Consider the following 16,732-nt stretch of genomic DNA (forward strand, 5'->3'; position numbering starts at 1 on the left):
TTAGATATAGGTTCCTGGTACATGGATCTAACTTAACAACTTGAGTTGAGCCAAAAACAATATATGTAAAGGAGTCATAATAGTGAACGTGTCTGTGTGTGTGTGTGTCTGTCTGTCTGTGTGTCTGTGTACATTTCCCTATGCAATAACCCTGTCAATTTTTCGTCTAAAGACTCGAAATTTGATATACAGGATACTGTGATTTGGGAATATTTTTGTGATCCGTTTTCGGCCAGAAATTTGGCTGGTAAGGGGTCAAAGTTCAACGATTTGACCTTTGAGAACCCTCCCAAACTCCTCCGACAATTTTGGGTCTAAACACTTGAAATTTTAGATATAGGTTTCTTGGACATGGATCTAACTTAATAACTTGATTTGATCCCAAAACAATAAATGTTAAGAGGTTATAATAGGGGTCGAATTTTTAAAAAATTTACCTTTTTTTTTTTTTACTCAGCATACACCTCCAAAGACCCGGGCAACGCCGGGCTGAAATGCTAGTATATATATAAAAGTGAAAGTCTGTCTATCTGGCAGTCTGTGTGTCTGTGTGTTTTTCTGTGTACATTTCTCTATAAAATAACTCTGTCAATTTTCAGTCTACAGACTCGAAATTTAATATACAGGATGTTGACATTTGGAAAAATCTTTGTAATCCATTTTCGGACAGAAATTTGGCTGTTAAAAGGTCAAAGTTCAATGATTTGACCTTTGAGAACCCTCCCAAACTCCGACAATTTTGGGTCTAAACACTTGAAATTTTAGATATAGATTACTTGAACATCGATCTAACTTAATAATTTGATTTGATCCCAAAACAATGAAAGGAGTCATAATAGGGGTCAAAGTTTTAAAAACATTTGACCTTTACGGTCTCTACCAAATTACTTAGACAATTTCTGGTCTAAACATTTGAAATTTTACATAAAGGGTATTCAGAGATAGGGCAAGCTTTGTAATCGGTTTGGGTCGAAAATTTTTAGTTGCCAATATATAAATGAATGTATCTATGTTTGCATGCCTGCCTAAAACTTTTGACAGAGGCGACAGATTTTACCAAGATCAGTATCGTTTCGAAGCTCGACCCTTCAGACGACAAATACTGAAAAATTGGCTAAAAACATTAATATCTTCACCTTCAGCTTGGAACTTTTCTACAAGAAGAGGTCGCTTTTTTTGCCGATATTTTCGGAAGTCATCCCCTCTTTTCGATTGTCTAGCCTTAATTTAAACGTACATCACTTCCAGTTTGACGGTGGTCGTAACAGCAAAGACATCAGGGTTTTTTCCTGTTTTTTTCCTCCTTCGCAGTACGGGTTCGAGCCTGCCTTCCTACTACCACTTTTTTTTTTGCTCAACATACACCTCCAAACACCCGGGCAACACCGGACTGAAATGCTAGTATATATATATATATATATATATATATACATACATATGTATATATATGTATATATACTACATATGTAGTAGCAGGCTGACCTGCTATTCTTGGTCATAACAAATACACTAAAATATTGGTTGGTGCAAAAATAATGTAGTTTATATATATATATATATATATATATATATATATAGTTGAACGCCAAAAAATTACATTATTGCACCGACCTAATATAATATTTTAATTCATGCAGACTTCGTATTAATTATTATATAGCAGATTCTATATCGATTATTATATTGTACCCCATATATATGATAATGTTTTCACAAGTAAAAAAAAAAATGACTTTGGTTCCATCAGCTGGAATTGAAACCAAAATTTTCCTGTTCTCTAGCCTTAGTCATTATTTAGCACTTCAGTTTTCTTTATTATCGGCTGAGCTACTGCCGGATGGATCAAAAAAAGTTTAAAATTTAAGTGACTTCAAGCTAAAACCATATATGTACACATGCTCAAAAGTGAGTTAATTTACTCTTGCCAATGATTTTTTTTTTTTTTTTTGCAATTTTACCCTTCCTAGCTCTACTTACATATCGAGAACTGTCGAAATAAATACTTAAAATAGAAACATAAAATATTATATATATATATATATATATATATATATAAGAGAGAGAATAAATGACAAAAAGTTATATTCCAAAATTCATGATGTTGACCATGTTTTTTTGTTATGAATTTTGGAATATAACTTTTTGTCATTTATTCTCTATATTGCTTTGTAATTACATTGAAATATATATATACTTATATAAGTATTGATATATAATAAGAAAATATATTTCTACAGAAATATATACTAGCAAAAGTACCCGTCGTTGACTGGGTTCAAAAACAACCTAAAGAAAATGGACTCTGATTTTTTGTAAAGACATAGCTTCGAATTCGGGGGTATCAAAACCAAAGCAAAATATGATGAAAGTAAAAATAAAATAGATAAACCCTATAATTTATTATACCATACCTGTTCACACTATTCGTGATCAGACACACACACACACACACACACACACACACACACACACACACAGCTTTATATTATATATATATATATATATATATATATATATATATATATATACTCATGGCAAATGCTCAGCTGAGCTTCAATCTATGGTCCCCCCCTCGCCAAACGAAAAATACTCGTCTAGCCAAAATCACTATCAATAATTTCCCACACTCTTTATCCGTGCCCAGGCCTAAATGCAGATTCCATGAACAAAGCTTTCTTTCTTAGAACTGCACGCCTATGGAGCTCTCTTCCGATTGCCTGCTTTTCAAGCTGACTACAATCTGATTGTCTTCAAGTCCAATGTAAACAAGTTCTTGATGAACCGTCCCCCTAAATAATCCAATTTACAAAATCCCCATTACTTATGTTTACTACACTATAATCACATTGACTAATGTATACCCACTAACCCTTATCCTCGAGTGGCCTCTGGGCCTTGATAAGTGATGATTCGTGTGCAATATATATATATATATATATATATATATATATATATATATAATGTTATTAAAGCTAATATGAAAAACTTATATATACATACATATATATATACACACACATATATGAGAGAGAGTGAGAGAAAACAGAAGAAATCGATAGTGGTCGATTCAGTTTTGTCTTCTTTCAGTCATGTTGACTTCATTTATATTTCTGGAAAGTTTCGTAATGAATTGACAGGAAATTATTTCAACTAAACCGTGGAACCTAATCAGAGCATGTTAAATAGTGGGCAATTATGTCAACATCAATGCCAAGTTCTGCTGCAGAATCATTAAAAGAGTTGCTTACGGTATTCCTAGACAAGTTATGAAACTCATTTTGGTATTTATGGTCTTGATGCTTTGTGGTGCTGTGCACTCTGCTAATCTTACAATAGCAGCAACAGTCTAGCAACTCGAAAACCAAAGATCCTAGTCGTTTATCATTTGGCTTTGTGTATGCTTAATATGTAGGGATCGAACACGTTGTAGACTCAGTCCCAAGGAACCTAAGAAAGGAAGAGGAAAGATATTCAGCTCGTTGTTTCAGGTTTTAACAAAAGACCTTTACTCCTCCTTCTCTGGTCTCGCATGACTTCTTGTCTCAGCTGTGACGTCACCTATATGTTTCTTACGCGATCATCGGTTTGCATAAGTTTTTCTTTTCATAATCGTTTCCCTTGCTGTGACGTCATCTCACACAGCTTGGTCATTTGCATACAGCTGCCATACGTGCGTTTGTGCTGTTACACAAATACATTGTAAACATGCTGCTAAACAACATGTTACATATTACACTACAGGTTATAATTTCAAACTATTTTTATTATTATTATCAAGGCCAAGAGCCATACGAGGATAAGGGTTAATGAGACAAAATCATTGTCACTCAAAGATGAGGAGCATCGTGAGTGTACTAGTATTGATCGATGACATATGAACTATGTTTGACTACATGTGTCGCGGTTTGCAAATGACAAGATTTTGTTGTCATTAGATTTGAAAATGACTAAGTTATAATCATCAGTGAAACAATCCTCTGGTAATGTGTCCCACAAACTCTGTCCATGGAAAAGCGTAACTCAACAAAGGATCAGTTACCATGCGCTGTGAAGCATGTTTATTAGTGATGGGACGATTCCAATATTTTTGCCAATTTTGATACAATTACTGATTCCATACTCAATTCCCAATTCCGATACAATTACCGATTCCGAATCTTTATAAATCTCTAAATATTTAACTATAGAGTTGCTATTTATTCTCAATTATCATAAAAAAACATTTGTTAAATGTACAGATATTTTCTCAAACGTAAAAGTCCACTTGTGGGAGGTATACTCTTTAGATTTTAGTGTTAGTGATAGTTTAAAATCAATAAATATTTATTACTACCAGTAGTGAAAGATTTTGTTTTAAACAAAATCAAATAAAAAGAAGATAATTAACGGAATTGTTTAGGCATCGTAAAATAGGCATACATTTTTCCGATACCAATTCCGATACTGCAAAAGGTTCCAGTTCTTCTGATTCCGATAAATCGTCCTGACACTAACGTTGATATTTTATGTACTGCATAATCGTTGACCATACGTTCGTTCTTTATCAGGTTCTGTTTGTTTATCCTGTTGCATGACTAACCAACCTAAAGTACAACAATAATCATACGATTTGTATGTAATACAAATATGTAAATATAAAAGCACCTAAAATCTTTTAATTTTTGTTTTGTATTTTATATTTTTATCTAACAAATTAATACTATTTCAAAAATATATAGAATCTGTAATTTATCTCTCAAAATGGTTTTTAGAAAGGCAAGATATGTTCAAAGATTGATATTTATTTTTTTTTTGTTTTTAATTAAAATTTCTAAGGAATTTGCACCCAGACGATTTCAGTTCTTATGGAATTAGTTCTGAGTGTTGACAGAGAATCCCAAGTTAATACTAGAAAGACCAAAACAATTAATAATTTGAAAACTGTAAAAAAAAAACAAAAAAAAAACGGCATGCAAAGATTTAGCTTAGGGTTAGATCTAGGGTTAGGTTAGAATAGGATTAGTGTTTAAAAAAAATTCAACTCCTTAAACAAATAAAAATATGTTAGGGTTTGTGTTCCTTGATAGAAGCGCTGGTTGAGTTTGAATAAAATAAATACGTATTATATACGTTTGAAACCAAAACAACGCATTATTACAAAATAAACAGATATTTATTTTGATTGAAATTTATATTGGAATTTATAAATATATTTAGAAGCTACACTTCATCTTCAGTATGTCTTTTTAAAAAATGTTGTGAGAATAACACTCAGGATGAGAACAATGGTTTAAAAAATCCATTTAATGTTAATAAAATAATATGATACAGGGTGACACACACACACAAAAAATGGTCATCACCTAAACTTAAATAATTTTTGAAATAATTAATCAATCCTTTTCATTTTTCAGATTTACCAAGAGGAATTAATGTTCTAAGAGTCTACCGAATTTTACCGTCAGGATGCCATGGACTACTGAGGAAAATACATTTATAGTTGAGGCATATTTTTGGCTGAAGTCTATCCACACAGTTCAAAGAACAGTTTGGATGTTGCGAATTTCCTATCCACTCAATGATCTACAGATGGGTCAACAAGTTCAGAACCCTTGGGACTGTGCATAACCTCAATGGTAAAGACACTAACAGACGATCACACTGTGGACAACCGAAATCAGAGAGGACATCACACAACGTTGCTGCAGTTAGAGACTCTGTTGTCTGCAGCCCAAGAAAATCTGTGCGTCAGCGAAGTTAGGAGCTTGAAATCAACCGGAAAATTTTGATTGCAGATCTTCACCTGTATCTTTACACTTGATGAGGAAGCGAGTGATCATGTGCCAATGGTTTATTGATAAACTTCCTTAACAATGTCTGGTTTTTGGACAAGGTACATATTCTGTTGTCAGGTCATGTGAACTCTAAGAACATCTTCTGGGGTAGTACACCTCCTTAATTACACTCTGTAAAATGAACTACCTGGGCCGCCATCTACAAACATGGCATCATTGGACCATTTTCGTTCAGTGACGACAACGAACTTCTGTGACAATCAACACCAAACGATATTCCAGGTGCTTGGGGTCGTCAGGGTTATCCAGTAGTTTCAGCAGGATGGTGCCACCCCCACACCTCAAACGAATCAATAGTGTGACTACAGCAACGTTTCCCTGACCAACTAATCAGGCACAGGTGTGACTCAAAGTGGTCGCTGCATTCACCGGATTTGAACCTCCCTGATCTGAAGGCAGCAATCACAGCAGCAATAAGAGCGATCCCAAGGGATGAATGTGGTAGGGTCATCGAGAACTTTGCTTGCCGGATCCAAATGTGCCTGCAGTGCCAGGGAGCTCATTTGGAGCACATTTTTTGAACGTCAGTGAAACAAAGATTTTTTTTGTAGTACAGACTTGAAACTTTGGAGATATATTTTATTGTGGTTATTCATTCATTTCAATTTATATGGTCCAACTTTTGCGAAGAAGATAGAAGATAAGATGTCGACCCAGTACTGGTTCACACCTCTGTACAGTCAAAGTCACTAGATGATCATAAACGAATTTCTAACAAAAATGTGTAATACTGTGAACTTTAAAACAGATCTGCTTTCTCTATTTATGGAGACAGATTTTTCATGAACATGTGTTACTGTGAGATTTCTGCACATACTAGTCAAGTAAATAAATATTTAAACTTGTAACCTACTGTGATACTATCGAGGTTAAGGAAATAAAAAAAGGAGAAATAATACAAAAAAGAGGAAATAAGTTTATCACCAAGATGCACAAAGAAAGATGAATAGGATTGCTAATCAAAGTGTGGCAGTGATTGCAACAAAGAGGCCGGACAATAAAGGCAGATATATTTAGTTTAGTTTATGGGCAGTTTTAGGAGTGGCAGTGAATTTTGCAACAGTATCCAGTCGAGGAAAACTGCAAGTTTGACAATAGAACAAAAGTTGTGATCCGGAGCAGATCAAGATGAGCTGACGCCAACAAACAACTCAACAGTAGATGTAGATGTGGACCTTAGTGCTTAGAAGGTTGTTTCTCATGATGGTGTCACACTCACCAAAAGTCCAACCAATGTGAGAGACGATGACACGGCCAGAAAAGAAGACAAAAGAGAGGAAGACTATAGACACAGCATTGGGGCTACCATTTGCTGTTGATCAAGGCAGCACATGTGGTCTCACACTACCCCTATTACCTCATTCCTAGCAACTTTTGTAAGGCAATAATAGCTGATACACTTGCATAAAAACTACTTCCAGCAAACACACAATATTTCCACTGGAGATGTTTTGAAAAAAGAGGTTATATCCTTGAAATATCAGTAAAAGTTGGACACTGTGTAATGCATTAATGATCTAACATTAAACAGTCAGTAAAAAATAAAAAGGAAATTATTACATAATGTCTTATGTTTTTTGTACATATATTAGGTTGAGAAGAAAGTTCCTGTGGAATTTTTAATTTTGATTTCGAATGATGTATTTTCAAATAAATTTTCGTTATAATATCTTCACTTTATATAATATTTTAAAGAGCGTTTTTCGCTCTATCTAATTGTTTAAATTACAATTGTTTTAAAGCAATTACATTTTCTTTTCAGAACGTTGAATATAAGATGGAAAGAAAGCAAATTCACATCATTTTTTATTTCAATTTGAGCTAAGCCTAAAAGCTGCTGAAACAGTTCCCAACATCAATAAAGCGTCTCGCCCAAAAATCACTAATGGACACACAGCACAATGGTGATTTAAGAAAATTTGTAGCAGTGATGAAAATCTTGAAGATGATGAGTGCAGTGGTCAGCCATTGGATGTTGACAACGAGTCTTAGTCGAAGCTAATCCACACACAACTCTTCGAGAACTTGCTTCTGAATTAGACGTAACGTATACAACGATTTTGAATCACTTGGGAGAGATTGGAAAGACGAAAAACTTGATAAATAGGTGCCTCATGAATTGAGTGACAGCCAAAAGAAACGCCATTATAAAGTCTTATCTTCCCTTTTTTTTTTATTACAAAACAAGAATGACCCATTTCTCGACTGGGTTGTAACTTGTGATGAAAAGTGGGTTCTTTACAACAACTGGCGACGCTCAGCTCAGTGGTTAGATGCTGATGAAGCTCCACGACATTTCCCGAAGCCAAACTTGCACTAAAAGAAGGTCATGCTGACTGTTTGGTGGTCTGCGACTGGTCTCATCCATTACAGCTTTTTTTAATGTAAGTTAAACCATTACAGCAGAGAAGTACTGTTAACAAATGGATGAAATGAATCAGAAACTTCGACAACAACACCCAGCATAAGCCATCAGAAAAGGCACAATTCTCCTCCACAACAATGTCTGACCGCCCGTTGCTAAACTGGCCCTGCAGAAGTTGAATAAATTGGGCTCCGAAACTCTGTCTCATCCGCCATACTCTCCAAACCTCTCACTTACCAACTACTACTTTTTCAAACATCTCAACAACGTTCTGTGTGAGAAATGCTTCTAAAACTTAAGCCATATCAAAAACGCCTTCAACGACTTCATCGCCATCAGAACACAAATTTTTTAAAAGTTATTGACATAAATGCACTTGTTTTGCATCGACATATGTATGTATAGATGCATATGTACTTATATATACACCCACAAACATTTTCTCTTCTTTAAAGATACCACGTTAATAGAGATAGATACAAACGTTTTTACTCATTTTCGGAAAGTCTTTCTTTTATTTGTCACAACATTGTGTACAAGTACTTCAGCCCCCCCCTCCTCCCTCCAGTCCCCCGTGTTGGCATATAAGGATAAAATTGTTCATCAAATTATAACTTGCATAAACTTGGGCTTCATCAGCGCATTTAGAAAAAAAACAAAAAAGCAATGATATTTAAAAAGTTTTTCAGTCCACGAATAGGACCTTAATACAGTCACATTCATTTCTTTTCTTTTTTACCAACGATAGGCTTTATCTAAAAACTTTATATGTTGTTGATGAAAAAAAAAAGAATGAATGCCGACTTGATGCCTTCTTGCTAAACACTCAGCATTATAAGGAAAGGATCAAGAATAAGTAGAATAATCAGTAGAATGAAGTGGCGCTCTCCCCTACATTTCGGTGTAAGAACTAGTGAAAAAAGGATCCCTCGGGTCACCCTCGACTACAGTCGGCCACTTAGCTTAGTATAAAATATATATTCGGGTTTAAATGTGTGCATTTGTGAAGCTCAAAAGATAATTGAGATATTTTACTTTAGAAATCTCTATATTTCATTTTGTTTTATCTTTATGCATTATATGTTGCTTATCGGGCTGCCATCTACGCGCATGCGTGTGTTTTATAGAAAACGCTTACTTACTGTGCTTATAACAACTCCTGCGTTTATGTCTGGTAGCATTTGTATTGAAATGTACGAACTGTGAAAGCTGATGGTCGCACGTATACCTATTGCGTCAAGCATGTTTCAATAACTGAGGTCACAACTTTTCTTTTAAAATGGAAGAAAAACACACAAATTAAAAAATTTAGCAAATTAAAATCTGGATTTAAAACATTATGAAATATAACAAATATTCCATGCAGTTTAAATATTTTTTTTTAGGGGTATTCAGGTCCAGAATAGAAATATCGTTTTTTTTTCCTGTAAAAGGTTTTTGGACTAAAGAGGCCTGGCTATTTTTAACTTTGACTGAAACATGTCTCCAAATGTGTAGCTAAACATGCTTTTTTATAAACACAGTAAGGATTGACTGGATTTTTATCATGTGGATGTAAACTTCACTCGGATGTTACTGAATCAGGCTGTCTGAATATATGACCAAAAATGCACCAAACATTGATGTTTTTTTTTCTTTTCACTTTGCAAAACTCAATCATGTTCTGCCAAGTAAAAAAAAAAATTAACTTTACAAAAAAAAAAAAAAAAAACTAAAAAAGACATGAATAAATATATGAAGACGTAAAGAACTTGAAGCAGAAAAACTTTTACCAAAGTGGCTGGATTTGGCATTAAATAGCCCAAAAAAGTTGACATGTCATAAAACCAAACAAACTTACCTGGATTATGAGAGAGAGAGAGAGAGAGAGAGAGAGAGAGAGAGAGAGAGAGAGAAAGAGAAAAGTGGATCCAAGAGGAAACTAAAGAGGCATGCTCGACACCCAACAATGTTTCTACATTCTTTCCATAAAACGTTTTCCAATAACGAACCCCTAAATATTAGACATCACAATAAGAGTTTAACAAGACGTCAACAGATAAGAATTATAAGTGAAATGGATACACGCTGAGCTCAACTCCAACATGTATCTAATAAAAAATATCTAGAGGTCGCAAGATTCCTGAATTTAATCTAGCAACTCTTTCATGTATTATTTTGTCAATAATGAGACAACATTTAACGTCAATTATTCATTCAGAATTTTGAAAACTAAGAGAAGCGTGAAGTTTTCAGATTAAAAAAAAAAAAAACGAAACGTATCCCTTTCTATCTCTTTCTCTTTGATTAGATAAATTAAACCAATTGATTTAGCCAAACAAAACACAGAGAATTAAATCACAAATAATATATACATAGTAGGCCCATTCCACAGTCGGATTTCGCAGCGGTTTGCTTGATCTGTGTTAGTAGACTTTCTTATGTACAGGGAGTTTGCTCAGTTGGCAGAGTGCTTGCCTCGCATGCAAGAGGCTCGTGTTTAGGATATATCTAATTGATGAGCCCAAATGATGGCGAAACTTGAGGCTTGGACTTCCGGTTTGTTGGCTGTCATGGCTCTTGTGATCTGCGACGTTGTTTGGCTGTGGAAATAATTATATATAATCTCTCACATTCTAAAGAATTTTATTACTAATTGCTCGCTAGGTTAGCATTGCTGGACAGCGTCGTCCTATCAAGTGGAAAATTCCTACTTGTGAGACATCGGCTTGGGTTATAGCTGGTTGGATACCGTGTCCCTTGTTTAGACGAAGTAGGTTCATTTCACAGTTGGATTTTGCCGTGGTTTGCTTGGTCTGTGTTAGGTAGTAGACTTTATTGTGTGCAGGGTGTTTGCTCAGTTCGCAGAGTGCTTGCCTCGTATGCAAGAAGGTCGGGTTTCGAATCCCGGATTCAGATACGTCTAACTGATGAGCCCAAATGAAGGTGAAACTCGGGTCTTGGGCTTCCGGTTTGTTCACTGTCAGGGCACTTGTGATCTGTGACGTTGTTTGGCTGTGGAAATAATTATATATATATATATATATATATATATATATATATATATATATATATATATATATATATAATTATTATAAATTTTGCTTTTTTGTGCATTAGTATTCATATTAAAAAAACTTTTTTCTATTTATTCAAAAAGAAAATATAATTTTGTTATATATGGGTTGTGGAATTGCATTCACTAGCAAAAGATCTAGCTAATTTGCATATTCTTTTAAACATTCATTTTAATTGATTCCCTATTAGATTTTTCGGTTTTCTTATGGGATGATTATCTTTAGTTAACTATTACCTGTAATTATATTCATGCAGATATTCTACATGATTTATACTTGCATAATATTTGCATAAAAAGGTTATAGTAAACACAAACCTTTTTCTATATATATTTATGTATGCGTATATATATTTGTTTAAAAAATTTTGCCTACCAAACTCCGCTGTCAGTTTTTTGGTCTACAGACATGAAACTTAATATATAGAGTATTCGAGCCTAAGCAAAATTTTATATATAGGTTTTAGCCAGGGAAAATCAGTGCAAAAGTGTGAAAATTAAAACAATGAAATTTGCCAGGTTAAAATCGAACGACGACATTATGAATATGCATACGTAACATAATAGGTATTGGTTCATGTTTTAATTTTTAGCCTTACAGCAAACATGTTTTCATAGCTCACGTATTAACGTCAAAGAAAAAAGTAAATTGTAAGCTAAACGTTTTGGTTTCGATTCTCGGTGGTGGTACATGAGTCATTTTATAAAAACTTTTAAAATCATTACTATATATTGGGTCCAATAAAATATAATAACTACAAAATCTGCAATATCATATTTAAGCATATTTTACGACCGGGCACTGCTGGGCGGCCTGCTAGTATATATATATATATATATATATATATATATATATATATATATATATACTAGCAAGTAATGGCGTTTGTGTGTGTGTCTGTGTGTACAACTCTCCTACAGCCAACACCAGTGGACCAATCATAATCAAACCTGACATGGGATGGTGCAAATCATTTTCCAAGTAAAGGTCAAGCTCATGGTTTAAGCATATATACTCTCTTACAGCTCACACCATTGGACCGATCATGAACAAACCTAATATGATGATGCTCTCTGGCCTAGGGATAGTGCATGCTATTTTTCAAGGTCATGGTCAAAGGTTAAGGCTGAGACTTTGCTAGTATATATATATATATATATATATATATATATATATATATATATATATATATTATTATTATTATTATTATTATTATTATTAAAAAGGTGAAATCTACATAAACTATTCGACTATTATATATCTTAATTTGCTTCAGTTTGTGTCTGTTTATTACACCTCCTCATTATATTGCCTTCTATTAATTCCCTTCATAAACAAAGTGCTTTCAATAAGTTTCCAGCCTTTTTTCGTATGGGTACTTTTATTGATAGTACAAGCATAAAACTCAAATCTCCTATGAAGTAATCTCCTCCGGCTGCAATGCACTTGTACTATTCCAACAATTTTACTTGTGTGCGTGTGTCAATGACCTTCATCACAGCTTCTTTTATCTCCTCAATTGTCTTATGACAGCCTCTAAGGTTTTCCTTGAACGTGGAGACTAGCCAAAAGTCACAGGGAGCAAGGTCTGGACTACAAGGAGGGTGAGCAACTGTCTTGATTCCTATCTTGGTCAAATAGTCTCTTACAAAGATGGAACACCCTTAGGACAAACTTCACGTAAATCTTCTGCATCTTCAGTTCCTCAAAAATAATTGTGTTCAGTTTCCACTCTGGCATCAAACTGTGCACTTATTGTCTCTATAGACACACAACAATCTTTATCCATGAAATTCTTTATTTGACCAATCAACTCTGGTGTTTTGATTTTCTTACTCTTTCCACACCCCTCATCATACCTTCCGCCTTCCTTGAATCTCTCATGCTACTCAAAAACTGATGTTCGATTCATGCAAGATGGTCCAAAAGCAGTCTGAAGCATTCCATACGTTTGTGTGGCACTTTTTACAAGTTTAAAACAGAATTTTATTGCATATCGTTCTTATAAAGTGTCCTCACGTCCAGATTGCATTTTTTGAAATTCACTGGCTGTGACAATCAGGGTTTAGTAGGATGTATTTCAATTCCTGCTGCTTTGAACCTGAAATCATAAAAAATTGATCAGTCATCTCATAAGATGTATAACAATAACATTCTGAATTTTCGAGAGTCTGATAATTTTAAATACCTGTACAAAAAAGTCTGGAAACTTATTTAAGGCATCTTGTATATCCCCTTCATCTCTTTCTGTTTAAGAATTTTTGAGATAAGGATTGATGATTTTGGATTATTTGGACTACTGTTATGTAGCTATGACTGTTGTTATGTAGTTATGACTATTATTATGTAGCTATGACTACTGTTATATAGTTATGACTGTTATGTAGTTATGACTGTAGCTATGACTATTGTTATGTAGCTATGACTGTTGTTATGTAGCTATGACTATTATGTAGCTATGACTATTTTTATGTTGGCATGACTATTGTTATGTTGTTATGACTGTTATGTAGCTATGATTGTTGTTATGTAGCTATGACTGTTGTTATGTAGCTATAACTGTTGTTATGTTGTTATGACTGCTGTTGCATAATTATGACTATTGTTATGTTGTTCTGACTACTGTTATGTAACTCTTTTGTGTTATGTAACTCATTCTCACAACGTTTCAGTAAGGGACCTCTAATGCAACAGGATATAAGTTCACTGGGAAGATCTTATGACAAACTAACATATACTACACAGCCCCCTCCCAAAATAGGAAGTAATGCAAGAGAGGAATTTTTATGACAACTGAAGAGATACAACACTAAAAGTAACACGATATAGCTGAATAAAACGTTCACACTACTGTTCTCATCTTGAGTCTTATTCTTACAATGTTTTAGTTAATGTAACTTCCAACATTCTTTGAGTATACCTTGTCAAACTCAGAAATCTTTACAATTCTTAATTTTTAAAGATTGATTATTCATATTATTTGGATTCTTCAGATTACTGCTCTCATCTTGAGTGTCATTTTCAGAAAAATACAATTGCGATTTATTTCGGACCTCTATCTAGTCATTGGCTGACAGAATGAGAGCATGCTACTCCCGTGGAATAAATAAAATGAATAAAGGTTTGACATTCTGTCCAAATTCCCGACTTTGGCAGAAACATTTCCGAGTTTGACAAGATACACCTTAAGAAGAAGGTCGGAGGTTACATCAACTGAAACGTTGTAAAAATGACGCTCAAGATGAGAACACTAGTTTGAAAAATGCAAATAATCAGAAATCTTTCTGTGGAACTCACAAATCTGCATGGAATTTCAAATGGAACCATTTATTTAATCTGCTGAGATAGTTTGCTTTGGTTCCATCTGGGTAGAAGTTTTAATTCATAATTGTGTTTTTTGTATCGTTCACACTTAGGAGTTAAGTTTCAATGTTCCCTGAAGTTAAAAGAAATATTTGTTTACTTTTTGCAAAATTGTCATTTTTTTTATCGTAAGTGCTTGTTTTTGATAGTAAATGTTTACAAAAAAAAAATAATAATAATAATAATAAAAAGTAAATATATCCACAAATTATTTAATTCTCCCAAATTTCAGCCGGTAAGTCTGAAAAAAAAATTGTTAATTTTTTATTTTAAATTTCTAGCAAACACAAAGAGGGGACGGACAGGCCAATCGTTTAAATTAAAATCAGTTGCTTTTTGTTGTTCTTGACATATCACACGAATAGAGAATCAGCAGGAGCTATTTGTCGTGCCTTAATTTGTTGCACATAAAAAAGAAAATATGTCTGAATCATTTCAATGATACAAATTATCAATCCTCTTCTCAAATATTCAAAACATAAACAAAAAAATGAATTTAAAAATCTCAATGTTAGAATTCTTTTTTCTTTTTTTTTTTTAGATTATCGATTAAGCCCCACATTTTCAGATTAAATCACTTAAAAAAAATATTTATTTAATTATTTTCAATTTTAACATAAACTCTAGTTTGAATATTCCCGGCGGATTCATTCACCAATTTTTTTTATTTAATAGTTTTAACGTGTGTGTGTGTGTGTGTGTGTTGGGGGGGTGCATATTGATCTAAGATAAATTCAACATTTTATGTGAATCGAATTGGAAGAATAAAAATGAAAAAGGGAAAATAATGAAGTGAAGATTCTATAATCGCTTATAAAATTAAATGGAAGGGGGGGGGGAGACCCCCCACCACATACACACATGAGGGCATTTTGGTTTCAGAATATTTTTAAGAGTTCTTCAAAAAGATAGAAGGAAAAAAGAAAGAAAGAGAAAAGAAAGAGAAAAATAAAGAAGAAAACGTGGATTCCATGAACAAAGCTTCTTTCTTAGAACTGCACGCCTGTGGAACTCTGTTCCGTCTGCCTGCTTCCCACCGGACTACAACTTGGATGTCTTCAAGTCCAATGTTAACAAATTCCTAATCAACCGCCCCCTTAAGTAAACACTTCATCAAATCTCCACACTAACGTAATGTACTTGCAATAACCCTTATCCCTGAGTGGCTTCCGGGCCTTGATAAGTGGTGATCACTGTGTTAAAAAAAAAAAAAAAGAGAGAGAAAAATAGAGAGATGGAGATTTGTTGTTAGAAACAAATATCAGTCTGCCAGATGCGATGCTATTCAAGTCTAATGTCGAAAATCCGGCTGATACTGGGTGGAATGGTATAATTGTCGTCCTAGAAAAAAAAACGACATGAGTTCATTTTCGTTTGATGAAAACTGGTTTTCTGTATTTGTTGCTGATCATCTACTAGTTGTCCAGTTGTGTACAAATCCAAAGAGCGGTTAGAGCCTTCTGTCATGTCTGATAATGACGCAACGTTCAACGAGCGAGATCGGAGATATGCCGCTGCATAAACTCATGCTCTCTACCGATCCAAGTTATGAAAACAGGACCATGGCCAGCACCCTCAAAATACATCGCTGGATTACCACAAATTACAGGGACGTGCCTAGAATGATATAAAAAAAAGTTTCCAGCTACGCTTATGGTCTTTGGTGGATAAAATTTGAGAAAAAGCGAGAACTCGAACTAGTAGGAAAAAAAATATTTTTCGTGTAGATTTTGGTGTGCTGAAAAAGAATCTGAAACTGTATCCGTTGCATAATTGATATTTTTTTTTTTTTTTTACATATTAATATTTTTCTAAAGGATTATTTTCTTTGTATAATCAGCTATAATGGCGTAAGTCGGCTGACTGCGCATGCGCACAGACCAAAGAGAAATCACATTTATTTTCAACAATTAGAATTTTATTAGTTTCCGTAATTAAAAAAAGTAAATATCACAACGCATCATTTTATTTGTTTTGGTAGTATTTTCTTACATGATGCGTGCGCACGAGCATAGTAAAATGATGTGTCACTTCGTGGAGAAATCTTTAGCGGACGTTTGAAATAACAAGAAAGTTTTTTTTTTTTAAATGTTGTCCACTTTTTGTGTTAGGTA

At 33.9% G+C, this 16,732-nt stretch overlaps 1 long non-coding RNA gene across 1 annotated transcript in view; it reads right to left on the minus strand.

Annotated features, from left to right (window-relative positions):
- LOC145276956 (uncharacterized) overlaps window positions 1-16,732 on the minus strand; it is a 116,721-nt gene that overhangs the window by 9,305 nt on the left and 90,684 nt on the right. The window lies entirely within an intron of this gene.

The sequence above is a fragment of the Euprymna scolopes genome, chromosome 5 (assembly GCF_053919585.1).
Source record: "Euprymna scolopes isolate OS-2025 chromosome 5, ASM5391958v1, whole genome shotgun sequence".
Lineage (NCBI taxonomy): Eukaryota > Metazoa > Mollusca > Cephalopoda > Sepiida > Sepiolidae > Euprymna > Euprymna scolopes.